General features: G+C 36.4%; 1 protein-coding gene and 1 long non-coding RNA gene across 2 annotated transcripts in view; one reads left to right on the top strand and one right to left on the bottom strand.

Moving 5' to 3' along the window:
• Positions 1–2,597, top strand: part of LOC144237885 (uncharacterized) — a 136,005-nt gene extending 133,408 nt beyond the window's left edge. Inside the window, exons 2-3 of the long non-coding RNA XR_013336957.1 lie at positions 1,550–1,609; positions 2,511–2,597. This is a non-coding gene — a long non-coding RNA (uncharacterized LOC144237885). The remainder of the gene's footprint in view (positions 1–1,549; positions 1,610–2,510) is intronic.
• The window catches only part of CSMD1 (CUB and Sushi multiple domains 1), a 1,564,948-nt gene that overhangs the window by 859,293 nt on the left and 684,702 nt on the right, over positions 1–20,953 (bottom strand). The gene's annotated exons all lie outside the window — the stretch shown is intronic.

Raw genomic sequence — 20,953 nt, 5'->3', positions numbered from 1 at the left:
AATTAGTGTTAATATCTGGGTTTAAGTGATTATATGGTGATGAAAGATCCTCATTTTCACTCTCAAGAATTTCAGAGAAATACACAGACAAAATATAATACGGCAAATGTGATAACATATATTTGGGGATTCTTGGTGAAGGGCACATGGAAATTTTGGTACTGTTTATGCAACACTGAGTAAGCCTGAAATTATTATTATCTGTCTCTTTCAAGAGAAGGCAAAGAAAATAAAATCTGTGCCTTGGATAATTAACTTTTGTAAAATCTTTATTAAAGTATTGTTTCTGTAATAAAGTTAGAGGTACATCCGTCTATGCCTTACTATTGACAATTCCGTAGCGGCCCCTCCTTTGTATTCTACCAATGGTCAAGCCTTTCTGGTTTTTGAGGGGTTTTTCCCTATAAGCCTTGATGTCGGATCACTTTAACTTTTATTTAGAGTCTGAATTTTAACTATAGCAGTTATCTTCAAGCAAATGAAAACTAGCTATAAATTTTGAAACTTTTGTGTGTAAATTCTCAGGTAGGTCAACAAATTCGTGGACATATTTTTCCTGTAAGTTTGGCAGGTTCCCTTTTTCATGGGGTGGAAACCAAAAAGATCTATGTTAAAGGTGTCTCAGGATATTTGTATCTGGTTAAAATTTCACAAATAATTCCTTTTTCTGGAATCCAATTTCAGTTTTCTTACAGATACCCAGATGATCTATTCTTTGTCTTTAACAAAATCTTAAAAATTTAAAATTTAAATTGGCTATGTCTTCAACAGTTTTCGGGATTTAGTTTTCCAGTTTCCTTCCCACACCCTGATTCTCATTTGCTTATGCCTCCATGTTATAGTGCTAACCAAGGAGCCTAATCATTGCAGGGGTCACAGTCACCCCAAACCCAATAGGAAGGTCTAGAGTTCCAGATATAAGAATCCATTATCCTTCATTATAAAATGTCTAATTTGAAAGACAGAAAGCATGAAGTGACTTGTCCAAACTACCAATTAAAAAAAAAAAAGAAGTATTTAAAAATGATAATCAATTGGGTGCTTGGCTGGCTCAGTTCATTAAGTATCTGACTAGGTATCAGCTCAGGTCATGATCTCACCATGGTGAGATGGAGGCCTGTGTCAGGCGATGTGTGGAGCCTGCTTGGAATTCTCTCTCTCTCTCTCTCTCTCTCTCTCTCAAACAAATAAAAATGATAGTACATTTAAAAAATAATCTTCACTAATGTTACCATGATAAATGGCTAAAAGCTAACCACTTGCTTTAGAACACTGTGTTTCTAGGTGGAAGGTGAATATAATCAGAAATGTAACTTCTGTATATCCTAGGTCAAATAAAATGATCACTAGATTCGTAAGAAATTATGTTTAAAAATACTATAACCATAGAAATGTTCAAAATTTTTTACAAAGACGAGAAACCCACACAGCATAAAGGCCCTTATTTGTTTCCCCATAAATGAAGTATTATGAATGACCTTAGTAGTCTCAGTGCTGAATCTTTCCCATTATTTTCACAGTCTACATCCTTGATGTATTTCCTATACAGATATTCCTTGATGGACAACAGGTTTACATCCTGGAAAATCCAAGGCAAACTGAAAATACGGTAAGTCAAAATGCACTGCATACCCTAACCTGCAGAACAGCATAGTTGAGCAGAGGCTCTGATTAGTGTGCCCAGAACTCTGGCATTGGCCTATAGTGGGTGACATCATCTAACACAAAGTACATTTTTTTTAATATAGTTTATGTATTAATTTTTTTAAATGTTTTTTTAAATTTATTTTTGAGAGAGAGACAGCATGAGCAGGGGAGGGTCAGAGAGAGAGAGGGAGACACAGAATCCGAAGCAGGCTCCAGGCTCTGAGCTGTCAGCACAGAGCCCGACGGGGGGGCTCGAACCCACGAACGGTGAGATCATGACCTGAGCCGTGTCGGACGCCTAACCGACTGAGCCCCCCCGGCACCCCACAAAGCATGTTTCATAAAGCGTTGACTGTCTATCCAGTTTATTAAATACTGTTCGGAAGGTGACAAACAGAAGGGTCACTGCGGACATAGGATGGCTGTCAGAGTATCGGTTCTTCACCCCGGTGGCTGACGGGTGACTGGGACCTCGTCCTGCTTGCCACTGCCCAGCGTCACCAAGGACCTCGCACCACCAATCACCAGCTCAAGAAAAGACCGGAATTCAACCTTCTGAGAACACTGTCCACTGAATGTGTCTCACTTTTACACCATCATAACACCGAAAAGTCTTAGGTGAAACCATCCTGAGTTTGTATCTCAAACTTTTATTGACAATAGCAAAAGGCGCTAATTCAGAGAACGTGGAGAGAAAAGGTAAATCAAAAGACAGCTCTTCAAAGAATTCAACATGAGTATTATCAGTAGGCAAACTAATGTTCTGGTAAATTCCACAGTATTAACTAGGCTGGATATGTTATTTTCCTCAGGGGAAATGACGAGACGTTCTCTTCCTCTTCCTTCTAATTCCCTTTCCTTAGGGCTCTAAGGGTTGGAGAATCAGGAAATGGTCTGAAATGGGGAATATGAAACTTGATAAGAAGCATTCTTCATCTTCAACAACCAACACATGAAGTAGTATAAAAGGTAAATATTGATTTTAATCAATTGTTATTCCAGAAATAATGTTGTTAGACATAAGACGGTCCTGATGAATCGTACAAATTATAGCTCCTACTAAGAGTGTGATGATCATTTTTACTAAAAGCTCAGACTTATTGAAAGGCTCTTATGTCCTAGACAGTATTATAAGCCTTCATATAATTTGTGCTCATAAAATCCTATGACATAGGTATTATCTTTGCCATTATTTCAATACTAATGCAAACAATAATTTTGGTCTATAGAGAACTTTATAATTTGCACTTGCTACATGCTCACATGCACATTATCTCAGTTGATCCTAATGCAGCTCTTTGAAACAGATTCATTACACAGAATAAATTGGAAATTGAGCAACTTTTCTAAATCTATCTCGTGAGGTGTGGCAGTGGTAAAAGCATCTGGACTTTATATAGTGTCCGTGGTAAAGAGTGCAGTGAAACTGTTTCAGCTCTTCGGTGAGGAGGTTAAAAAGATTATCTTCTCCTTAGTGAATTAACTGCTATTTTTGTCTAAAATCGTTTTACCTTATACGTGTTGGCCTACTTCTGGACTTCATCTCTATTTCCACTGTGCTGTTTGTCTCTCCTTCTACCAATTCTATACCACTTTCATTACCTTAGCTCTGTAAGTTTAAAAAAAATGTTTAAATTTTCCAACTTTGTTCTTTTTAAAGTTCATTTTGACTCTTCTGGACCCTCTGCAATTTCATAGAAATTTGAGAGTCACTACATCAATTTCTGTACACAGCAGAGAAACAAAAAGAGCCATCAGCCTCTTGATTGGAATTGTGTTGATTCTATACACCAACTACAGATGGGTACGTGTACATCTTACAAATATCATCTTCTGATCTCTACCTCTCCTTAAGCCTTTTATAATTTCTCTTGGTTCTGCTTTAGAGTTTGAGCCTTGCAGTTTTTATTTAAATATGTATGCCTAAGTATTTCATATTTTGATGCTATTATAAATGGTATTATTTTAAAATTTCATTTTATAATTCATGGCTGGTATTGATTTAAATTTCGGCCTTGCCCTGGCAACCTGTTACCACACTTGTCCTGGTAGGTTTGTATAGATCTATTCTATTCTATTCTATCCATTTTATTTTTTTCTATTCTTTCTAATTTTTAATGTTTATTCGTGTTTGAAAGAGAGAAAGTGTGTATGAACAGGGGAGGGGCAGAGAGAAAGAGAATCCAAAGCAGGCTCCAGGCCCTGAGCTGTCAGCTTAGAGCCCGACATGGGGCTCAAACTCACAAATCACGAGATCATGACCCGAGCTGAAGTTTGCCGCTTAACTGACTGAGCCACCCAGGCGCCCCTGTATAGATTTATTTTAAATTTTGCAGTGTTGATGACATTGTGTAAATCAAGACATTTTTCACTAATTTTTCTTGACTTCCAGCACTAGCTAGGAACTCCACTACAATTTGAATAGAAGTTGTAAAAGTAGACATTGCTTTGTTACTAATCTTATGAGAAATGTTTCCTTAACAAATTAGCTATAAATTTCCTGTAGGTGCTCTTTACTGGGTTGAAAAAGTTTCCATCAGTACCCAGAAAAATGCGTTTGTATCCTAAATGAATGTTGAATATTTGTCAAAAGCCTTATTTCCTTCTATTGATATGATTATGTGGGTTTTAATATTCATTCTGTTAATGCTGTGAATTGCATCAGTTTTCACATTTTGAACCAATTTTGATTTCCTGAGATGGGCCCCACTTGGTTAGAATACCTCATGAATTTTTTAAATTGCTGGATTTGACTTGCCACACTTTTATACAGTGGTGTGTGTTTCTATTTTCATTCAGTTCAAAATATTTTCTTATTATCCTTGTGGTAGCTATTTTGACCTGTGGGTTATTTGGAAGCACATTGTTTAATTTCCAAATATTTGGAGATTTTCCAGATAGTCTTGCTTCACTCTTTAGCCTAATGCTAATGTGATTAGAGAGTATATATAATTTTTTTAATAATTTAAACACTTTAAATTTATTGAACCATCTTTTAATCACCCAGATTACAGACTATCTTGGTGAATGTTCCATGTGCACTTGAAAAGAATGAGTATTCTGTCCTTGGAGGAGTGTTTTTAAAAAAGCAGTTAGGTCAATTTAGTTAATAGGGTTAAGTTTCCATATCCTTATTAATTTATATCTACTTGTTCTATTAATAAGAGAATTAATCTCCAACTGTAACTGGAGCTTTGTTTATTTCACTTCCAGATCTATCAGTTTTTGCTTCATTTATCCTGAAGTTCCATTATTATTTAATATACATAATATTTAATATTACTTTATATCCTTTTGATAAATTGACTGCTTTCTTACTATGTTTTGTGTATTACATATTGTCCATTATTTCTGTAATACCTCCTTGTTCTAAAATAATTTTTGTCTGATATCAATATAAGTTCAGCTTTTTTTGATTAGTGCTCACTTTACATATCTTCTTTATCTTTTTATTTTTAACTGCTATTAATATTAATTCCTTTTATATTAGCATATATTTCCTAATAGGCTTCATGTACTTGGGCTTGCTTATAACTGATAGATTTCCTGTTTGAGGGTTTTAGAGAACTTAATCACATGTGTATTAAGATACCTAGGTTTCAATAGATCAACTTACCATTTGCTTCCAACTTTTTTTTTTTTATGTTTTTTTNTCAGCACAGAGCCCGACACGGGGCTCGAACCCACGAACCGCGAGATCATGACCTAAGCGAAAGTCGGACGCTTAACCGACTAAGCCACCCAGGTGCCCCCCAACTTTTTTCTTTTGTTCATTCTTTTGCTTTTTGCTACCTTCTGATGGATTAATAAGTTTTTAAAAATATGTTATATTTTCTTCATGCACTTATTAGCTAAATCTCACTTTTTAATTGTTATTACATCATTGTGGTTGCTGGAAGGTTATCGGATGTATTTTTTATCTTACACAGCCTACCTTCAAATTACAGTTCATGTAGAATGTAAGAACAGTACCACCATATGCTTTGATGTCTATATTCCTATGTGTTAATTCTTCTCATATATTTTATTTTTCATACATTGTAAACACTAAAATATATTAGTTTTATTTGTACCTTAAACGATTACTGTGTACTGAATTATCTCAAAGAGGTTAAAGTGAGAAATATATTTCTATTTAGTCATATGTTCACTATTTCAAGAGCTCTTCATTCCTTCTTGTAAAGTGCATTTGGTATTCTTATTCTTCTGCCTATATATATTTTCAAAATATTTCTTACACTATCTACTTTCTTGAAAGATATTTTCACTGGGTATAAAAGTCTAAATGACAGATAATTTCTTGTTACTGAACTTTGAAGATATTGCTCCATTGTCTTTGGAACCATACAGCTTATTTTCTGAGAATGAACCTACTGTCATATTATATTTGTTCCTTTGTACGTAACATATCTTTTAATTCTAGATGCTAAAATTTTTCATTTTGTACCTGGCTTGCAAGAATGTGACTATAGAATCTTGGTGTGATTTTCTTTGTTTCTTCAGGTTGGTGCTGGTTATGCCTCTAGGACTTGAAGGTTTATAATTTTCATTAAATCTAGTAATTTTTCCGTCAGTATTCTACAAGTATTTTTTCCATATGTCTTTAGGCATCTCTGTGGATTCATATTATATGTATATTACATCACTTGACTTTGTCTCACACATCAACAAATGTATTATTATCCGTTTTTTTTCCCTTTTTTCTGTGGTTGATGACCAAATAGGAATGAACTATAGTATAAACTGGTGAGGGAGTGGCAGAATTATTAAGGAGAGTGGAATTATTGGAGAGTGTCATAATCATGAAAATTGAAAAATGTCCCAGATGTGAACTTAGCAACAGGGATTAAATGGGAACTAGTGGGAAATCCAGAGGTAGAAAAGCAAAGAGCAGAGAGAGTTAAGTCAACAGTTTCTTAGAGCATGTAGAGATTAGTCAGTGATAGATAATTTTCACTGGAGTCCTTTCAAAATGGGAATAATGAATGCAACTTCTTCAGGGTTAGTATTAGTCTTGTTGAGTTAATATAGAGAGAGTATTTAAAGCAGTCCCTAAAACATAGTATGTTCTATATGAATTTGTAAAAAGTAAAAATAAGGGATGGATGTAATCTTCATTTTTTTATTACTGAAGTATTGAAGTACAGCTGAAACACCATGTTATATTAGTTTCAGGCATAGAACAGAGAGGTCAACAAGTATACATTTATGCTATGCTTCCCACAAGTATGGCTGCCGTCTGTGGCATACAGTACTGCTACAGTATCCTTGATGATATTCCTCATGCTGTACCTTTACCCCATGATTGACTAATTCCGTAACCAGAAGCCTGTACCTCCCACTCTTCTTTATCCATTTTCCACCCCTCTCCCTTCTGACAACCACCAGTGTGTTTTCTGTATTGACAGTTCTGATTCTGGTTTTTATTTATTCATTTTTTAAGATTCCATTTATGAGTGGAGTCATATGGTATTTGTCTTTCTTGGTATGACTTATTTCATGTAGCATTATACCCTCTAGGCTCATCCTGTAGTCTCAAGTGGCATGATCCCCACCTTTTTATAGCTGTGGAATATTCCATTTGTCTCTCTCTCTCTCTCTCTCTCTCATCACACACACAGTTTCTTTATTTATTGATAGGCAATTAGGTTGCTTTCACGTCTTGGCTACTGATAAATAATTCTGCAATATAGGAATACTTCTCCTCAGTGTTTTCATTTTCCCTGAGTAAATACCCAATAGTTGAATTATTGGATCATATGGAACTGCTATTTTTAAAATTTATGAGGAATCCCTGTACTTTTCCACAGTGCCTTGCACATACTCACCAACAGTGCATGAGAATTCCTATTTCTCTACATACTTGCCATCATGTGTTTCTTTTCTTGATTTTAGACATTCTGACAGGCATAGGTGATATCTCTGTGTTTAGATTTGCGTTTCCCTGATGATGAATGATGTTGAGCATCTTTTTACATTTATGTTGGCTGTCTTTAAATCTTCTTTGGAAAAACATGTATTCAGGTCCTCTGCCCATTTTTTAATCAATTGTTGTTGGCTTCTATAAATCATATATTTTGGATATTAACCCTTTATCAGATATATAATTTGCAAATATCTTCTTTAATGAGTTGGTTGTCTTTTTGCTTTGTGGAATGTTTCCTTTGCTGTAGAAAAACTTTTTATTTTGATGTGGTCTGATAGATTTTGTTTTTGTTTCTCTTGCCTTAAGAGACATCTAGAAAAATATCAACGTCAGAGAAATTACTGCCTATGTTCTCTGCTAGGATATTTATGGTTTCAGGTATCAAGTTTATGTCTTTAATTCATTTGATTTTTTTGTGTGTGTGTATGGTGTTAGACAGTTGTCTAGGTTTAATCTTTTACATGTAATTGTTCTTTTTCACACCACCATTTATTGAAGACATTATATTTTTCCACTTGTATATTCTCACCTCCTTTGTCATAGATTAAGTGACCATATACATGTGGGTTTATTTCTGAGGTCTCTATTCTGTTCTACTAATCTATGTGAGCATTTTTGTGTCAGTTCCATACTGTTTTGACACTATAATAGCATTATTATCTTGAAATCTTGGATTTTGATAGCTCTAGCTTCATTATTCTTTCCCAGAATTGCTTTGGCCATTCAAGGCCTTCTATGGTTCCATACAAACTTAGGGTGATTTGTTCTAGTTTTGTGAAAAACCATGTTGGTATTTTGATAGAGAGTCATTGAACCCATTTATTGCTTTGGGTGATATGGACATTTTTAACAGTATTAATTCTTCAAATACATCAACATGGAATATCTTTCCTTTTGTTTGTATCATCTTTAATTTCTTTCATCAGTGTTTTATAGTTGTCAGGGTACAATTTTTTAAAATCTCTTTGGTTGTTTATTCCTAGGTATTCTTTTTGGTGCAATTAAAATGGTGTTATTTTAAAATTTCTCTTTCTATAACTTTTTAGTTTATGGAAACATCACTTATTTCTGAGTTTTAATTATGTATCCTTCCACTTTACTGAAATAATTTATCCTAGTAGGTTTTTCTTTGGTGGAGTATTTAGGATTTTCTATGTATAGTATCATCTTGTCTGCAAATGATGACAGTTTCATTTCTTACCAATATGGATGCCTCTTCTTTTATTTGTCAGATTGCTGCAGCTAGACCATGCAGTATTATGTTGAATAAAAGTGGCGAGAGTGGAAATATTTGTCTTGTTCCTGATCTTAGAGGAAAAGCTCTCAGTTTTTCACTATTCAGTATGGATTTAGCTGTGAAATTTCATCTATGGCTTTTTATGTTGAGGTATATTCCCTGTATCCCCATTTTGTTAACATATTTTATTATAATGGAAGTTCAATCTTGTCAGATGCTTTTTCCTCATCTATTAGATCATGAGTACTATTTTTGTCTTGTTGATGTGGTATATGCCACTTCTTCATTTGTGAATACCGAACCATTATTGCATCCCTGAAATAAATCCCACCTAATCATTGTGGATTATATTTTTAATGTATAGTATTATATGGCTTTGCTAATATTTTGTTCAGGATTTTTGTACCTATGTTCATCTGGGATATTGACCTGCAGTTCTCTTTTTTTGTGGCTGTTATGTTTCTAGGAATTTATCCATTTCTTCTAGGTTGTTCACTTTGTTGGCATTTAATTTTTCATAGCATTCTCTTAAATAAATTCAGAAATGAGAGGAAAAGAAACAACTGGCACCACAGAAATACAAAGGGTTATAAGAGAATAAGGTGGTTTTTTTTATTTTCTTGATGAGTCTGGGTATGGGATTGTCTATTTTGTTTGTCTCTATATCATTTATTGCTCCTATGTTCATCATTATCTCCTTTACTCACTATGGGGTTTATTCTTCATTTCCTAGTTCCCTAAGGTTAGATTGTTGTTTTGTTATTGTTGTTTTCTTACGTTTTGAAGTAGGCCTCCTGCATTGCTATGTACTTCCCTCTTAGAGCTGCCTTTGCTGTGTCTAAGAAATCTTAAACCAGTGTATTTTCGTTTTCATTTGTCTCTATGTATTTTTATTTCTTCTTTGATTGCTTCATTGACCCCTTAGTTGTTTAGTATGTTGTTTAGTCTCCAAGTGTTTGTGTTATTTTTTTCTTGCAATGTATCTCCAGCTTTATACTGTTGTGGTTGGAAAAGATGTATGGTATGATACTGATCTTTAATTTATTGAGGATTGTTTTATGGCCTAGTATGTGATCTATCCTGGAGAATGTTCAATACACACTTGAAAGGAATATGTATTCTGTGGTTTCTGTACATATGTGTTATGCCCATCTGGCTTAATGTACTATTCAAAGACTGTTTCCTTAGTGATTTTCTGTCTGGATGATGTATCCATTGATATAAGTAGAGTGTTAAAGACTCCTACTACTATTATAGTATCATAACTTTCTTTCTCTAGGACCTTTAATAAGTGCTTTATGTATTTAGGTACTCCATTATTGGCATGTAAACATCTATTATTATTATATTCTCTTCTTGAATTGATCCTTTTACCATTATGCAGTGGCCTTCTTTGTCTTTTGTTATAGTCTTTTTAAAAAAATTTTTTTTTAATGTTTATTTACTTTTGAGAGAGAGAGACAGAGCATCAGCAGGGGAGGGGCAGAGAGAGAGGGAGACACAGAATCCGAAGTAGAGGGAGACACAGGTTCCAGTCTCTGCGCTGTCAGCACAGAACCCGATGCGGAGCTAGAACTCACGACGACGTGGGATGAGAGCATGACCGGAGCCTAACTCAGATGCCACCCAGGTGCCCCTGTTATAGTCTTTTAAAGACTATTTTGACTGATGCAAGTATTGCCACCCTGGCTTTTTCCCCTGCTTCCATTTGCATGGTGAATGTTTTTCCATTCTTTTACTTTCAGGCTGTATGCATCTTTAGGTCTGAGTTGTGCCTCTTATAGGCTGCATATATATGGGTCTTTTTGTTTGTCTGTTTCTAATCCACTCCACCACTCTTGATTAGAGCATTTGGGCCATTTACAATTAAAGTGATTATTGATAGGTATGTACTTATTATACTTTTTTGTTGTCTTTTATTTTGTTGTAGTTTGGTTGGTTCCTTCTTGCTCTTTATTTGTAATTGAGGAGTATAATTTTTGGTTTTCTTTCTCTTTAATTTTTGAGTAAATACTCAAATACAGGTTTTGGATTTGTGGTTACCATGAGATTCATATATAACATCCTACGTAAATACCAGTCCATATTAATTTGTTGGCCATTTAAATTCAAACACATTCTTATAAAATTTTTTTAATTCATAGTTTCCTTATGTCCCATTATGGCCATTTCTTTTTCCTACTTAAAGAAATACCTTTAACATTCCTTCTAAGGCTGATTTATTGGTGGCAAACTCCTTTATCTTTTGTTTATCTGGGAAATTCTTTATCTTTCTAATCTGAAAAATAACCTTGCCAGGTAGAATATTCTTGGTTGTAGGTGTTTCCCACCCCCACCCCACCCCCCCCTTAACACTTTGAATATATCATGCCACTCCTTTCTGGCCTGCAAAGTTTCTGTGGAAAAAATCAGCTGATGACCTTTTAGGTTTTCCCTCGCAGGTAAGTTTTTTGTTTCTCTTGCTGCTTTTAAAATTACTGTTTTATCTTTAATCTCTGACATTTAATTATAATGTGTCAGAATGTGGCCCTCCTTAGTAGTAGTTCCTTAGCCCTTTTCAATCCTATTGTTTTTATGTGCATGTCCCAGCAGGATCAGGGCAGGTGTGGACTTGTGGCTCCTGGGCTTGCTGAGGTCACTTGTTTCCTCAACGATAGGACCTTCCAGCTGTGGACTGGGGATCCAGTAAGTAAGTGTGGCATCTCAAGATGTCCAGACCCTGCTCTGGTCTGAGCGTTCAAGGTGGAAAGGGAGAGAGCATCCTTACAGCTCCTTGACCCTCTTAAGCCTCAGCTTCATTTGCGGTGCACCACCATGACCAGGGCTGGTGTGGGCTTGTGGACCCTGGACTCGCTGAGGTCTCAAGTTCACTGAGACACTGGGTCCACCCATTATCGTGTCCAGATCCTGCTCCTGTCTAGGATTTTAAGGTGGGTGGGAGCATTAATTGTGTCATTCTCCGATGCTCTCTGACCTGGAGAGTGTTCCTTTAGCTCCTCTGCCAGTTAGCACATTTCTTGCGTTGTCTTTTCATGTGCTAGTTGCTACTTCATCTGCAGCTTTTCCATGCCCAGTCCCTCAGTCTTATCCCTCCCCACTGCCCTACACATTGTTGGGGGTGGAGGTTACCTTCATTTCGCTGTCTCTCTCGCTTTTCTCTTGCCATTCTACGTTTGGTGCAGCAACTGCATCAGTTCCTCCTCAGGAGGAATTGTTCTATTAATAGGTATAATGTGGTGTGTTCCATGGAGCAGGTGAGTTAAGGTCTTCTCACATCATCGTCTTAAACTAGAATCTCCTCGTTATTTTGATTTAAATTTCCCTGATAAGTAATGTTGAGTAGTTTTTCACGTGTATGTTAGCCATCTGTAGATCTGCTTTGGAAAGAAATCTGTATCCAGGTTGTCTACCCATTTATTATTCCAAGTATTTGATTTTTTAGTGTTGACCTATACAACCTTTCTGTATATTTTGGATATTAATCCCTTATTGGTTATATCATTTGCAAATATCTTCTCCCATTCAGTAGATTGACTTTCCTGATGATTTCCTTCGCCGTTCAGAAGGTTTTTATTTGGGTGTAAGCCCAAAAGTTCATTTTCGCTTTTGTTTCCCTTAGGAGACCTACCTGGGAAAATATTGCTAATGCCAATGTGCAAGAGATTTGTGCCTGGTTTTGCTTCTAGTACTTTTAAATGTAACACTGGAAACCATAAGTCTTTAATTCATTTTGAGTTTGGTTTCGTGTGAGGTAAGTGATCCAGGTTTATTATTTTGAATGTATCAGTCCAGTTTTCCCAACACCCTTTATTGTACACACTGCCTTCCCTGTTGCATATGCCTGTGTCTTTGTCATAGGTTACTGGATCATATAAGCATGGGTTTCTGTCTGGGTTCTCTTCTGTTCAGTTGATCTATGTGTGCATTTTTGTGCCAGCACCATACAGTTTTGATCACTATAGCTTTATTGTATAACTTGAAATCTGGAATTGTACTACCTCCAGCTTTGCTTTTCGTTCTCAAGATTGCTTTGGCTATTTAGGGACTTTGTGGTTCCATACATATTTTAATATTATTTGTTCTGGTTCTCTGAAAAATGCTGTAGGTATTCTGATAAGGATTGCACTGACCTCATTTCTTTGGGTAGTATGGACATTTTAACAATAATCTTCTAACCCAGGAGCATGGAGTACTTTTACTCTTGTTTGGTTGTTTCCAATTGCTTTCATCAGTATCTTACAGTTTTTACAGTACAAGCCTTTGACCCTCTTGGGTAAGTTTATTCCCAGGCACTTTTTTTTTTTCCTTAATTTCTCTTTCCTCTACTTTGTTATTATTGCTTAAATATGCAACAGATTTTAGTTGGAGTCCTTAAGATTTTCCATGGGTAGTATCATGTCATATGCAAATAGTGACAGTTTTACTGTCAAGAGCCCAATTACTAGTTACAAAATGGAATTGGTCATCTAAGAAATTCCCAATACAAGTCCAGAACTAAATGAATTCACAGGCAAATCCCATCAAACATTCCAAAGAAGAGATGCTATCTATACTAGCCAGACTATTGCAGAACATGTAAGAGCAAGGGAATCTTCAAAATATATTCTACAGTTTTCATTTTAACAGTTTTTGTTGGTTTTAGAACTTGAGCGGCTCAATAGATGCATGTATAAAAAATTTAGGGAGCATTTCCCTGTGGCAAAGAGAGAGGATTCATGAAAGTGAGAGTGAGATATTAGGCTTCGCTATGTTTTGAAGGGATCTTTTTTATTGGAGGAGCATGATTCTCAAGTTATTTTAAACATTTTAATTGCTTTTTAATTATATTTGGATGTTAAGGAAAGATATTCTTATTTGATGTAAACCCGCTTCAGGACGAATGTGAAGCATCCCTGGATTACAGGTGTCACGTACCTATTTCTAAATACTTTTTAAAAGCATGCCATTCTATAAAAGTAATAGGAGAATCAGTTCTATCCTGACAACTTAATACTTAGGAGGAACATATGTGGTATTTGTTCACTATGGTTTGTACAATCAAAAGCCCAGTTTTAGTATTCAGTTGTCATTTTTATGAGACATTACTCTTCACATGAATGCTTCAATTTCAGTGTTTACATTGTTTAGGTTTGAAAAAAGAAGAAACTTCCCCAGAGAATGGACTGGGGAAAATAATTGATGAGGAGCTATTGGAAAATACTGATCACCAAGGTGAGAAATTCTGTCTGCATAATAATCCAAATTAGTCAAACCCGAACTAGAATTTCCTATTTTTGTAAAATGAATTTAGTGACACTGATTCTTAAATGCTGCGTGGTGTGTCTAGATGCTCTTAAAATTTAGACATGCGGATAACTACTAGGCAGCTATGCTACACAAGGTTACATATTCCTGTCACTGCTGTGACAAAGGAAAGCAGCAATAGTGGGGGGTCGGTTACTTTGGGGTTCTCAGGTACCGAGAACTTGATGCAAGAACTCGAGTACGGGTGGTTTGTTTGGCAGGTAATGTCAGGCAGAGTTGAGTGAACGAGGGGATTGAGACCGAGGAAGAAAATACGGTTTAAGAAGGTTTCATAGTTGACGCTATGTGGCTCCATCACAGTGGGATTTCCGAGAAGTGTACAAAACCACCACCAAAACTGTGCTCTCAGTGGACGGAAACCTGAGGAATTTATTTCTCCACTGGCTTCCATCCTCCATCCGTTGAGGATTCCCTGCGAGGATGACCGCCCTCGCCCACACCTCTTCCAGGCTTCACTTCTGTGAAAGCCTGGTGAGCCCCAGGGCCTGTGTTAGGTCGTGAAAAGAAGTAGGGAGCAGCTGCAGGTGAATGTTGGTGGCTTCGAGCTCACGTGGAGCTACCAGGGTCCTGTGGGCCTTAGAGACATCTGTCATACTAAAGATAGACCTGAGTTGCTGAGCAGTGAAAAGGAAGCTACTTCCATGCTAATAATCATCACTGTAATGATCATCAGACACCTTATACTGACTTTTATTTATACTTACATTTCCTTAAGGAAAAGAGATAAACTCTAAAAGGTGCTTGAGATCATCAAAAATACTGAATATAATGTTACTCATCACACAAGGGAAGAATTAAGTTGACAAATTTATTTATAGCTCGATATTTAAGCACCATTTATAAGTTTCCATTTAGAAAAGCCATCTGGCTTCAGCTAGTCGGCGTCCAGGCTAATAACTCCAGCGAAGAGGAGAGAACTCTCCAGTAGAGTTCCCAGCTGCCGGAGGGTCAGTTTAAGAGGCAGAGTGCAGCGCTCTATCGCGAAGGCGACAGAGATTTGGCCGCTAATGTAGGAACGTGGTGTGTGCCTTTATTTGTCCCTCCACCCACCACCGCCCGTTTTCTCAGCAGGATGGAGCTGCAGTACAAGCCTCGCACGTGCCTGCAGCAACACCGCATGAAATATTGAACCACCATGAGGTTGTGACTCTGCAGGGAAACGTTTGATCTTTTCTTTGTCATGGCTAAAGAGTTAATGTGTCACAACTACTTTAATAATGCATTATTGAGCAGTCCAAAAAAATATGTAATTAACATTTTCAATATTTTAATTTTTTTACTCAACACTAACAAACAGTATGGAGTGTGAATAAATTCCTTAGGCATAATAGACTTTATATGAAAACTAATCTTTTTAGAGGAATAGTCTATTGAGGATATTAACATTTATTTTTTAAAAGACTTCACAACAAAAACATAATTCACTTAGCCAGGTTTGACCTGTAGTGAAGATGATATTGTTTAAAAGCATAGCTCTAGGAGAAGGGGATGTCTGGCAGTTGTCTTCTGAAGACAGATGTTTAAAAAAAGACAAGTCTGAAGCTAAAACCATGAAAAAAAGAACTTGGTCTGTACTCGGTGGAGAAGGACACAGTTCTAAAGTGAACTAAGACTGGACTGACGACTTTTCTCTCTGTTCTTGCTCGGTCTTTAAGCCTGGCCTATTTACTTCCAAAGTACTGCAGCCCAGAGTCACAACAGAGCAAGGATCTCCTATGGACTGGCTGATGAGGCACAGAAAGCCACACTTTCCTCCGCTTACAGGATTTCAGTCACTTGTATACAAGTGGCTGAACTTGAGGGTAAGGACTGAAGCACATACGAATATGCCTAAATGGAAATGTATGACCAAACACATGCATGGTCCTACAGAGACCCAAGTGCCAAGCACCCAACTGTCTACACTGTGCTGAAAGATTTTATGCCAGCTCTCTGGGGAGGATTAGTGGGTGGAGTCCACTAAGGTAAGAGAAACCAAAGACTTGTGCTATAGCGCCACCGTATGGAGAACAAATGAATGATTCTAATAGTTCAGTAATTACAATTGACCCTTGAACTGTGTGCATGAACTAAGTGTAGATTCTTTTTGATGTAGTACACTACTGTAAATTAATATTTTATTTTCTCTAGCTTACTGTAAGGCATATAATAACATAAAATTAGTTCATTGTCTAAGTTGTTGGTAATGCTTCCCCTGACAATAGTACTGTATTAAGTTTTAAGCAGATTCTGATGCTATACATACATTTTGACTGTACAGGTCAGCATCCCAATCCGATGCTTTAGTCAAGAGTCAGCTGTAGAATTTTACGGAAACAAAACCTTGTCTTGGGGAAAAATTTTGCTACTTCAAATGTAGCATCAGTGGTATATCTCATCAAGCATTATGACAACTCATGTCATTATAGTATCACAAAGAGAAAACGAATTCTCCAGCAACCAAACTCAGAAACCAGTAATACTGTGATATAACCTGTAAAGAATTCAAAATAGCTCTTATGAATAAATTTCAGAAACTCAATTTAATGGACTCATGAATAAAATTAAATTCTAGAGATGACGAATGCATTTAGAAAGCACTGAACAAAAGCAGATCATATGGAAGAGAGAATACATAACCTAGAAGACAGGAATATGGAAATGGTTCAGGTGGCAGAAGAGGAAAAAACTAAGATTTTCTTTTTATCAAACTGACTTGAGAATAACAAGTATACCAGAAGGAGAAGAGAGGGAGAAAGGAGTGGGTTTATTTAATGATGTATTGGCACAGAACTTAGGAAAAGAACTGGACAAAGAAGTTCACAAAGCTCATAGAATATTGCATTATTTCAGTGCGCACACACACAACGAAACTGGCAAAGGTCAATGTAGAATATTAAAGGCAACCAGGCAGGAAAGGGAGGTGGGGGGGGAAGTAACCTACAGTGATTTCTCAGGGAATGGAACTGATGGAAAAGCACTATTTTTCTTCACATCCTTCAGCCATCTGACCGATGTTTAGGGGAGCCATGCTTCACCCACCCCAGCTCATGCCTCTCTCTCCACCGCACACAGTGGGCAACCACCATCGGGCCCAATGTCCCTTGAAGGTGACTGCCATGCTCAGCAGCACTGGCACCACACCAAAGGCAGTCGTGTACCCAGGGGGCAGGGCCAGCCCCGCCCGTTAGCATGCCTGCACCAATCCCAGCCCAGTGACCACAGCTCCCATGGGGGCTACTCCTGAGCAGATGGTTCCAAAGAGCAGCAGGGACCCTTTGGACAGACTGACGCACAGCTGACCTACCCAGTGCATGGAAGCAAACACAGAAAGACAAAATGACGAGTCAGAGGAATATGCTCCAAAGAACAGGACACAACTTCAGAATTTAAACTCAGAATTAGAGCTAAAATGAAAAGCAATCTGATAAATACTTCATAATAGTATTTATCAGTAATAAATAGTCATTCTTGAGAAAGGAATGAACTATAGGAGAATTTCAACAAGCAGATAGGAAATAGTAAACACACACAGAGCTGAAGAATACAGGAACTAAATGAAAAATACACTAGAGGGATTCAATAGATCAAAACTTGGAAGACAAGATATTAGGAATTCATCCATGCTGAACTGTGAAAATATAGATTTCTAAAAAATTAAAGAACCTCTAAGACCAACATCAGGTTAGTAACACTCACATTACAGGCCTCCCTGAAGGAGAAGAGAGAAAGGGACAGACAGTAAAAAACAGAGGATCTGGGAAGAACACAGAGCTCTGAAAAAGGATAAAACACATAATAAATAAAATTTCAAAAATTAAAAAGTTAAACAACTAGTTATACGCAAAACAAACGTTGGCTGCAAAGTTTAAATAGCAGCCTTATGGGAAGTAGTGACATAGTATTTGCTGAAAGATGTGATGTATTTATACAATGGGAGATTATTCAGCCATAAAAAAAGACTGAAATCTTGCCATTTGCAACCACATGGATGAAACTAGAGACCAGCAGAAAGGGAAATGAAGAAAATCAGATTTACAATTGTACCAAAAAGAGTAACATACCTAGGAATAAGTATAACTAAGGACGTAAAAACCTATACTCTGAACTATAATATATTGATGAAAAACTGAAGACAGCACAAATCATTGGAAACCTAGTCCATGCTCATGATTTGGGAGGATACTGTAAAAACGTCCATGCTACCCAGAAGAATCTACAGATTCATCATAGTCTCTATCAAATCAACGCACCAATACCATGTCTCATAGAAGTAGAACAAATAATTGTAACATTCATATGGAACAACTAAAGGCTCAGAAAAGAACAAAGCTGACAATCTCATGATCCTAGGTATCAAACCATACTACAAAACTGTAGTAATCAAAACAGTGTGGTACTGGCCCAAAAATACACATAGATCAATAGAACAGACTAGAGAGCCCAGAAATAAACCCATGCTTATATGGTCAAATAACCTAAGACAAAGGAGGCAAGAATATACATTGGGGAAAATGTGGTTTCTTTAATAAGTGGTGCTGGGAAAACCAGATCACTTTCTCACACAAACTCTAAAATCCTAAGTGTGAGATCCAGAACCATAAAAGCCTTAAAACAAAATGAAAAACGTAGGGAACTTTTGGACTTCAACCTTAGCAATATTTTTCCAGATCCATCACCTTTAGGGAAGGGCAGCGAGCAAAAATAAACTACTTGGACTGTATCAAAGTCCTTAAACAGGCAAAATAAGCCAACCAAATGAAAAAGCAAACTATTAAATGGAAGAAGATATTTGCAAATGATAGACCTGATAAGGGATTAATGTCCAATATATAAAAATAACTCCAAAAACTCAACATGTGTGTATGCTCTCACATACACATATAATTAAAATAGCAGCAGCAGGCCGTAATAAGGATTTTTTCTAAGAAGATATATAGAAGGCTAACACATGAAAAGAAGCTCAACATCACTCATCATGGGAATGAAACTAAAACCACAGTGAGATACCCATAAAAACAAGTATTGGAAAGGATGCAGAGAAAAGAGAACTTCCGTGCAATGTTAGTGGGAATATGAATTGGTAAGCCACTGTGGTAAACAGTATGGAGGTTCCTCAAATAATTAAAGTTGGAAATACCACATGACCCAGTAATTCCAATTCTGGGTGTCTACCATAAAAAAGAGAAAGCAAATGAATAGATCTATGCTATTCACAATAGCCAAGAACTGGAGTCAATCTAAGTGTCCACTGACAGATGAAATGGAAGAAGAAAATGTAGTATTTGTTATAGCATGGATGGATCTAGAGGGCATAATGCTAAGTGAAGTAAGTCAGAGAAAGAAAAATAACATATGGATTTAGCTATATGTGGAACCTAAAACAAACCAAAAAAAAAAGGAATAAACCAAACAGAAACAGACTCCTAGATGCAGAGAACAAATTGGTGGTTATGGCAGCAAAGCTGATGGGGAGGGGGTACAAACATTCACTTATAAAATAAGTCAGGGCTTACAAATACAGCATAGAGAATACAGTAAGAACCTGTTACAGTGAGCATTTTATAACATATGTAAATGTTAAATCGTTGTTATATACCTGAAACTAATATAGTATTTCATCTATACTTCAAATAATGTATACAGAAAAGGATTAAGCCACAAAGGAAGCCCTACTAGGTTCTCAGCGGAAACATCTAAAGGTCAAGAGAGAGTAGAATGATGTATTCAATGTACTACTGTAAGATAAAATGTGCCAGCCAAGAATATTCTATCCAACAATTATATTTCAGATACAAAGGAGAAATAAAGGCTTTCCCAGATGAAGAAAAGAGAAAAATCTGAGGGAGTTCAGCACCACTAGGCTTGCCTTACAAGAAATGTTGAAAGAAGCACTTCAAGCTGAAATAAAAAGTCTACCTTACACAAAATTCTGCAGAAGGTGACAAATAGCCAGGGTTAGAAAACTATAACTCTACTTTAGAATAGTGGGTTAAACAATCGTACTAGGGAGGTTAAAAGAGCATTAAAGCTATAGTCACTAGTTTGGTAGTAAGTTCACAACATAAAGAGATAATATGTGATATCAAAAATATAAAGAGGGAAGAGCAAACACGTGAAATCTTTATAAGCAAAAGAAGAGAAGTTGCTATTTTATGTAAATCTCATGCTAACACAAAGGAAAAATCTGTAGCAGATACCTAAAACATAGAGGAGGTTAAGTATATCACTATAGAAAACCATCAATTTACAAAGGTATACAGAATAACCAGATGGAAAAAATCATCACCTTAAATGTAAATGGACTGAACTCTGCAATCAAAGGACCCAGAGTGACTAGAAGATTAAAAGAAAAAAAAAGTTAATATATTGCCTACAGGTGACTAATTTCTGTTGTATAGACACACATAGGATCACAGGAAGGCGTAAAAGGTGATATTCCAAGGAAGTGGGCATAGTCATTTTTATATCAGACAAAACAGACTTCAATCCAAAAATGGCAATAAATGTATCACTACATCAAGAAGATACAACTGTGAATATATATGCTCCTAACAGCCAGCACCAAAATATATTAAGCAAACACTAACATTTTAAGGGAGAGAGACAATGCAATAATTGCAGACGAAGTAAATACCCCACTATTAGCAAAGGATTGATCATACAGATTTAAAAAATCAAAAGGAAATACTGGGCTTGAGTCTAGTTGTTATAAACTATAGTTTGACAGATACAGAACATCCCAACCAATGGCGGCAGAATACACATTCTTCTCAAGTGAACATGTAACTTTCTCCTTGAAAGATCATAGGATAGCATACAAAACACAAATCTTAGCAAATTTAAGACTGAAATTATAT

Source organism: Crocuta crocuta, unplaced genomic scaffold (assembly GCF_008692635.1).
Source record: "Crocuta crocuta isolate KB4526 unplaced genomic scaffold, BGI_CrCroc_1.0 scaffold111, whole genome shotgun sequence".
In the NCBI taxonomy this organism is placed as follows: Eukaryota; Metazoa; Chordata; class Mammalia; order Carnivora; family Hyaenidae; genus Crocuta; species Crocuta crocuta.
The sequence above is the reverse complement of the archived record's forward strand: the minus strand, read 5'-3'. Positions and strand labels throughout refer to the sequence as shown.